The sequence below is a fragment of the Suricata suricatta genome, chromosome 12 (assembly GCF_006229205.1).
Source record: "Suricata suricatta isolate VVHF042 chromosome 12, meerkat_22Aug2017_6uvM2_HiC, whole genome shotgun sequence".
Classification (NCBI taxonomy): domain Eukaryota; kingdom Metazoa; phylum Chordata; class Mammalia; order Carnivora; family Herpestidae; genus Suricata; species Suricata suricatta.
In genome coordinates, this window is record NC_043711.1 from 5,279,933 (window position 1) to 5,287,086 (window position 7,154).

Consider the following 7,154-nt stretch of genomic DNA (forward strand, 5'->3'; position numbering starts at 1 on the left):
AAAGATCAGTGGTTTGCAGGGGTGGGGAGAGGTAGATCTAGGTAGAGCTCGGGATTTTGTGCTGACAGCTAGCTCAGGGCCTGGGGCCTGCTTCAGATTCTGTGTCTCCCTCTCTCTCTGACCCTCCCCTGCTTGTGCTGTCTCTCTCTGTCTCTCAAAAAAAAAAAATTAAACTATGAAAAAAAAGAGTTGGCCACCCAATGGACTGTGCTACCCAGGCGCCCTATTTTTTTTTTTTTTTTAATCAAAAAGTTTCTTTTAGAGAGTGAGCACAGTGGAGAAGAGAGGCAGAGGGAGAGAGAGAATCCTTTTCTTTTTTAAGTTTATTTATTTTGAGAGCGAGAGAGAGTGCCAATGGAGAAGGGGCAGAAAGCCAGAAGGAGAGAAAGAGTCCCACATAGGCACCACCAGTGCAGAGCCCGATGCAGGGCTTGAACTCCTGAACCTCAAGATCCTGACCTGAGCTGAAGCCAGATGCTCAACTGACTGAGCCACCCAGGCTGGTGGGGGTGGGGGTGGGGATGGACGGAATCTTTTTTTAAAGTTTATTTATTTATTTTGAGAGAAACAGAGACAGTGCGAGCAGGGGAGGGGCAGAGAGAGAGGGAGAGAGAGAATCCCAAGCTGGCTCTGCCCTGTCCGCGCAGAGCCTGATGCGGGGCTTGAACTCACAAAACTGTGAGATCATGACCTGAGTAGAAATCAAGACGCTTAACAGACCTGGGCCACCCGGGTGCCCCGAGAGGGAGACTCTTACGCAGGCTCCACACTCAGCATGGAAGGTGACGGGGGCTTGATCCCATGACCCTGGGGTCATGACCTGAGTGGAAAACACTCAACTGACTGAGCCAGCCAGGCGCCCCCGTTTAAGTTTATTTATTTATTTATTTATTTAAGTAATCTCTACACCCACCCTGGGGCTTGACCTCACGACCCCAGGATCCTCTGATTGAGTGAGCCACCTTTGGGGCGCCTGGGTGGCTCAGTCGGCTAAGCGCCCGACTTCGGCTCAGGTCAGATCTCACATTCATGGGTTCAAGCCCTGCGTCGGGCTCTGTGCCGACAGCTAGCTCAGAGCCTGGAGCCTGCTTCAGATTCTGTGTCTCCCCTCTCTCTCTGACCCTCCCCCACTCATGCTCTGTTTCTCTCTGTATCAATAATAAATAAACATAAAAAAAATTTTTTTAAAACAACAACAAAAAAAAGAGTGAGCCACCTTTGTGCATTTTCCCGAGTGTCTAGAGCCTGCAGCGGGTCCAGAACTACCCCCTCCTGAGGCCTGGGCGCCTGGTGACTCTTGATTTTGGCTCAGGTCATGATCTCACGGTTTGTGGGTTCGAGCCCCGCATCAGGCTCCGAGCTGGCAGTGCAGAGCCTGCTTGGGATTCTCTCTCTCTCCCTCCCCTTCCCTCCCAAGCACGCATGCTCGCTCTCTCAAAATAACTAAGCAGACCCTGTGGGCCAGCCGAGGATGGCTGAAGATCTGACCCGGAAGATCTTAAAAAAAATTAGAGAAAAATTATCACAAAGTAAAATTCACTTTTTTCCCCTTTGTCATGCAGCTCTGTGAATCTTAACACGTGCATAGATGCGTGTGGCCACCACAGTTGGGACCCAGAAGCCGTCAGTCACCCCCATGTTCCCTAACCCCGCCCCTGCGGAGTCCCCCCACCCCCGACCCCGCAGTCGCTGGCCGGGTCCCCGCCGAGGCTGCTGAACGGAAACGCGGTGTGTAGCTTTTCCACACTGGCTTCTTTCACCCTATTTTAACGGACCTAATGAGGCGCACAGCAACGCTGAGTGGGAGGGATAGAAGCTCTGCCCCCACATGCACAGACTGTCCCACCATCAACCTGGCAGAGAGAGGGGCGCCTTGTCACCATCGAGAAACCGGTAGTGACACACCATCGCCCCCAGATCCGTGGTTTGCGGCGGCTCTTGGTGGCCTGCATTCTGGGGTCCGAACAAACGTGTGTGGAGTGGTTCTAGCATTGTCACGTCTACAGAACAGTGTCACTGCCCCAAGCCCCTCCCCCCCTCCAAGCCCCTGGCACCACGGATGTTTCTTCTGTCTCTTTACTCCTGCCTTTTCCGGATCGTCACTGAGTCAGGATCCTACAGCGTGGGCCCTTTTCAGACTGGCCCGTCTCACGGAGGGACGCACTGAAGGTTCCTTGCGGCCTGATGGCTTGTGTCTTCTTAGCCTGAACAAGGGGCCCTTGCCCGGATGTCCCACGGTTTACTTATCCATCAACCTGACGGACATCGTGGTTGCTTCTAAGGCCCGGCCGTTACGAGTGAGGCTGTTCTAAACATTCATGCGCAGGTTTCTGTGTGGACACAGCACTCAACACGTTCGGGTAAATACCAAGGAAGGCACCTGCTGGGTCGTCTGGTAAGAGTATGTTTAGTTTTGTAACAGACTGACAGTGTATCCCACAGCGGCTGCCCCGTTCCGCACCCCTCCAGCAGCGAGCAAGAGTTCCCTTCCTCCCCGGGAGACAGAATTCCCTCGCAAAGATTTTTTATTTGTAAGTGGTCTCTGTGCCCAACTTGGCGCTCACACTCACAACTCCGAGACCCCAGAGTCCCACGCTCCACTGACCGAGCCAGCTGGGCGCCCCAGCCGTGGGGTTTTTTAAAGTTTATTTATTTTTTATTATTTTATTTTATTTTATTTTTTAATGTTTTATTTATTTTTGAGAGCGAGAGAGACAGCATGAGTAGGGGAGGGGCAGAGAGAGAGGGAGACACAGAATCGGAAGCAGGCTCCAGGCTCTGAGCTAGCTGTCAGCACAGAGCCCGACGTGGGGCTCGAACCCATGAACCGTGAGATCATGACCCGAGCCGAAGTCAGATGCTTAACCCACTGAGCCACCCAGGCGCCCCAAGTCTATTTATGTATTTTGAGAGGCAGGGAGAGAGAGCAAGCACATGTGCAGGAGCGGGGGTGGGACAGAGAGAGAATCCCAAGCAGATTCCACGCGGGTAGCATGGAGCCCCATTCAGGGCTTGAACCTACAAACCATGAGGTCCCTGAGCTGAACCCAAGAGTCAGCTTAACCAACTGAGTCATCCGGGCGGCCCTGGCAACGAGATTTTTAGTCACAGAAAAATCTCGACAAAAAGTGGGGTTCCGTCTACATGCAGGTTTTTCTTAGAATTTTATGTGAGAACACTTTCTGTATTAAGAAGGATCTTTTTGTATTTAGAAAAACCTTCCCATCTTGTTAAAAATGTTCAAAACATTTTTGATGACCACGTTATAGATTGCATCATCTTATTTTTGTAATGTTTGTTTATTTTGAGAGAGAGAGAGAGAGAATCTCAAGCAGGCCCCACACTCAGCAGAGCCTGATGCAGGGCTCGATCTCATGACTGTGAGATCATGGCCTGAACTGAAATCAAGAGTCAGATGTTTCAGGGTGGCCGGGGGGCTCGTTGACTGAGCATCGACGCTTGGTTTTGGCTCAGGTTATGATCTCACGGTCTGTGGGTTCGAGCCCCGCATTGGGCTCTGTGCTGACAGTGCAGGGCCTGCTTGGGATTCTCTCTCTTTCTCTCTTTGCCCCTCCCCTGCTCTCTCCCTCTCTAACTAAATAAAGAAACTTTACATTTTTTAAAACTGTTATTTATTTTAGAGAGACAGCGTGAGCAGGGGAGGGGCAGAGAGAGAGGGAGACACAGAATCAGAAGCAGGCTCCAGGCTCTGGGCTGTCAGCACAGACCCCGACGTGGGGCTCGAACCCACGAACCGTGAGATCATGACCTGAGCCGAAGCCGGAGGCTTAACCGACGGAGCCCCCCAGGCGCCCCATCAAACTAAAATAAACTTTAAAATATTATTATTTTAAAAAAGGAGTCAGATGCTTAATCGACTGAGCCACCCAGGACCCCACTGGTGTAGTTTTTAATTTTTATGTTTTACGTAAGCTTCTCATTTGAATTCCAGTGTGGCCCACAGGCAGTGTTATATTGGCTTCAGGCACGATGGTGAAGACTTACCTGCGCACCTCAGGTCTGCGTTACCCGAGTATTGGAATGATGCTACGGCGAGTATTGTTGTGGGTAAATATTTGCCTGCTTCTCATATTTCTGCAGAGTGAATTCTCAGAAGTGGAAATATTGGCTTGAGAGAGGCAAACATTTTACGATTCTTGGTACACGTTGCCAAGCGCTCTCCAGAAGGCTGGGATTTATGCTGAAAGCTGCAAGCCAGAGCGAGATTCGTAATTAAAAAAGCAGGTCCTAGGGGCGCCCGGGGGCTCTGTCGGTTAAGCCTCTGACTTCGGCTCAGGTCACGATCGCACGGTTGGTGGGTTCGAGCCCCGCGTCGAGCTCTGTGCTGACGGCTCAGAGCCTGGAGCTGCTTCTGGTTCTGTGTCTCCCTCTCTCTCTGCCCCTCCCCTGCTCACGCTGTCTCTCTCAAAAATAAATAAAACATAAAAAAAAAGATTACATGGCTCACTACAGAAAACATATTTAGTATCTAGGGGGTGCCTGGGTGGCTCAGTTGGCTCAGGTCACGATCTCATGGTTCCTGGGTTCAATCCCTGTATCAGGCTCTGCACTGACAGTGAGGAGTCTGCTTGGGATTCTCTGTCTTTACCTCTCCTCCACGCACACATGTGTGCATGTGCTCTGTCTCTCAAAATAAATTAATACACTTAAAAAAAAGCTTTCTTGGGGCGCCTGGGAGGCTCAGTCAGTTAAGCGTCAGTGTCTGGCTTCCGCTCAGGTCATGATCTCATGGTTCGTGGGTTCGAGCCCCGCATCGGGCTCTGTGCTGACGGCTCAGAGCCTGGAGCCTGCTTCGGATTCTGTGTCTCCCTCTCTCTCTGCCCCTCCCCTGCTCGTGCTGTCTCTGTCTCTCAAAAATAAAAACATAAAAAAATTTTTTTAACTTTATTTTTTAAATATTTACTTATTTTGAGAGATAAAGAGAGAGAGAGAGAGAGCATGTGCACAAGTGGGGGAGGGGCAGAGAGAAGGAGTAAGAGAGAATCCCAAGCAGGCTTTGCTCTTTCAGCCCAGAGCCCAACGTGGGGCTCCAACTCAGGAACCGTGAGATCACGACCTGAGCCGAAAACAGGAGTCAGATGCTTAACTGACTGAGTCACCCAGGCGCCCCACAAAAAAAACTTTCTTAAAAAAATTTTTTTTTTTTACCATCTAGCTCTTCACAGGAAAACTGTACCTGGTCCTGCAAATGACCAGGGCAGAGACTACACAGACTTTTATGACGCAGCCTTCAAACTCACCTACTGTCTTTCCACGGAATTCCATCAATCACACAGGTCACCCTACCTGTGATCTAAAATGGGAGGGACTTGAATATCAGGAGGTGATCTCAGGTCCCAGGGGGCCCTGTTGGAGGCTGACCACCCACGTGCCTGCGGTTTGTTTGCAGGTATAGATCCATTGCTGCTTGGAGATTCATTTTCCCTTCTTCGTTACTAAAAAAACATGGATTTTGTTGTCTGGGACAGCAATAGATCAGTTTTTTTTTAATTTTTAATGTTTATTTATGATTGAGACAGAGAGAAACAGAACATGAGTGGGGGAGGAGCAGAGAGAGAGGGAGACATAGAATCTGAAGTAGGCTCCAGGCTGTGAGCTGTCAGCACAGAGCCCAACACAGGGCTTGAACCCACAAACTGTGAGATCGTGACCTGAGCCCAAGCCGGATGCATGACCGACTGAGCCACCCAGGTGCCCTGCAATAGATCAGTTTAAAACACAAATGTCCCCAGGTCCCCTCATAGCTAGAGGTGGCCACAGGACCCATTTGTGGCCATTGAGAGGCATGTGGACACTGATGAGGGCTTCTGGAAAGGTGTTTGTTTTCTGATTGGAAGGGGAAAACTCTCCCTACCTTTTTTTTTTTTTTTAACACGTAATCCTTCCCTTTTCTTGCTGCCTGGAAAAACAGTCGTGATGCCTGGAAGCACAGCAGCCACCTTGAGGCCAAGAGGACAAAAGCCACCCGGCTAAAGATGATGGCAGAGGGGCGCCTGGGTGGCTCAGCTGGTTGAGCGTCTGACTTCAGCTCAGGTGATGATCTCACTACTCATGAGCTGAAGCCCCACCTTGTGCTCGCTGCTGTCAGTGCCAAGCCCACGCCAGATCCTCTGGCCCACCCCCGCCCCTCCCCTGCTTCCGCTCTCTTACAAATAAATACAAATATTAAAAATAAATAAGTAAACATAATATAATAAAGATGATGATGGGAAAAGAGAAGGAGCCCAGGCCCCAGCAGGCATCATGGAACCACCGGAGCGGTGCTGGGCTCCTCGCTTCCAGACTTCACCTCCTTACGTGAGCAACAGTAAACTTCTCCCTATTTCTGCCACTTAGATTTTTCTTTTTGTCATGTATAGTGACAAGATATCCCAGAGTGGTTCTGCTGTCCTACGGGATAAAGATCTTTTTTTCCTCCCAACTAGTTAACTGTTTTGTCACCATTTGCGAATCTGTGATATCACCTCCCTTCTGCAAAAATCACACACGCACCCACGACCTGGTCCGGGAATTTGGTCTCCAATCTTATTGCGAAAGCAACGTGGCTTCCGCTGTTCTTGCCCGAGGTTGTGTTTTCATAGCCGGTAAGGCTTCCTTCCTCCTCCTCTTTTTGCTTTGATTATTTTGCCTCTGTATCCTTCTCAGGAACTTTTGAGTTGACGTGTCCATCCCCCTATGTCTATCCCACAATATTTTAAGTCTGAGTCTGGGAGTAAAGGCAGATTTCTAGGTTTGGTGCAGGTCAGCGTGGCCTCACTGGCTTTGTTTTCTAGACTATGTATAGGGTCTGCGCTGGACGACACCCTAACTACCCCCGCAATCTGGCTTAATTTACACAACCCTCATTGGAAGTGGGTACAATTACTTCCTCCATTTTACAGATGAGAACACTGAGGTCCCGAAGCTGTCCGGTGTCAGGAAGCTAATAAAGAGCTGGACATACAATTCAAACTTGGACACCCAGCTCCGAAGGCTGTTTGAACTCCAGCCCGGTCTTGCCTCCTCAGGCGGTCCTCCGGGCCCCCAGAAAGGCACTATTTCCACCTGGAGTCGGTGCCAGGGGTGGCCTGCGGGCAGTCGTGGGAGGCTGCTGAACTCCCAGAGAGAATGAGGCCTGGGAGCCGCCCTCTGTG

General features: G+C 50.4%; 1 long non-coding RNA gene across 1 annotated transcript in view; it reads left to right on the top strand.

The window, feature by feature from the left end:
- LOC115275353 overlaps positions 1-6,058 on the top strand; it is a 9,296-nt gene extending 3,238 nt beyond the window's left edge. Inside the window, exons 2-3 of the long non-coding RNA XR_003901505.1 lie at positions 3,953-4,068; positions 5,933-6,058. This is a non-coding gene — a long non-coding RNA (uncharacterized LOC115275353). The remainder of the gene's footprint in view (positions 1-3,952; positions 4,069-5,932) is intronic.
- Positions 6,059-7,154: the final 1,096 nt, after the last annotated feature.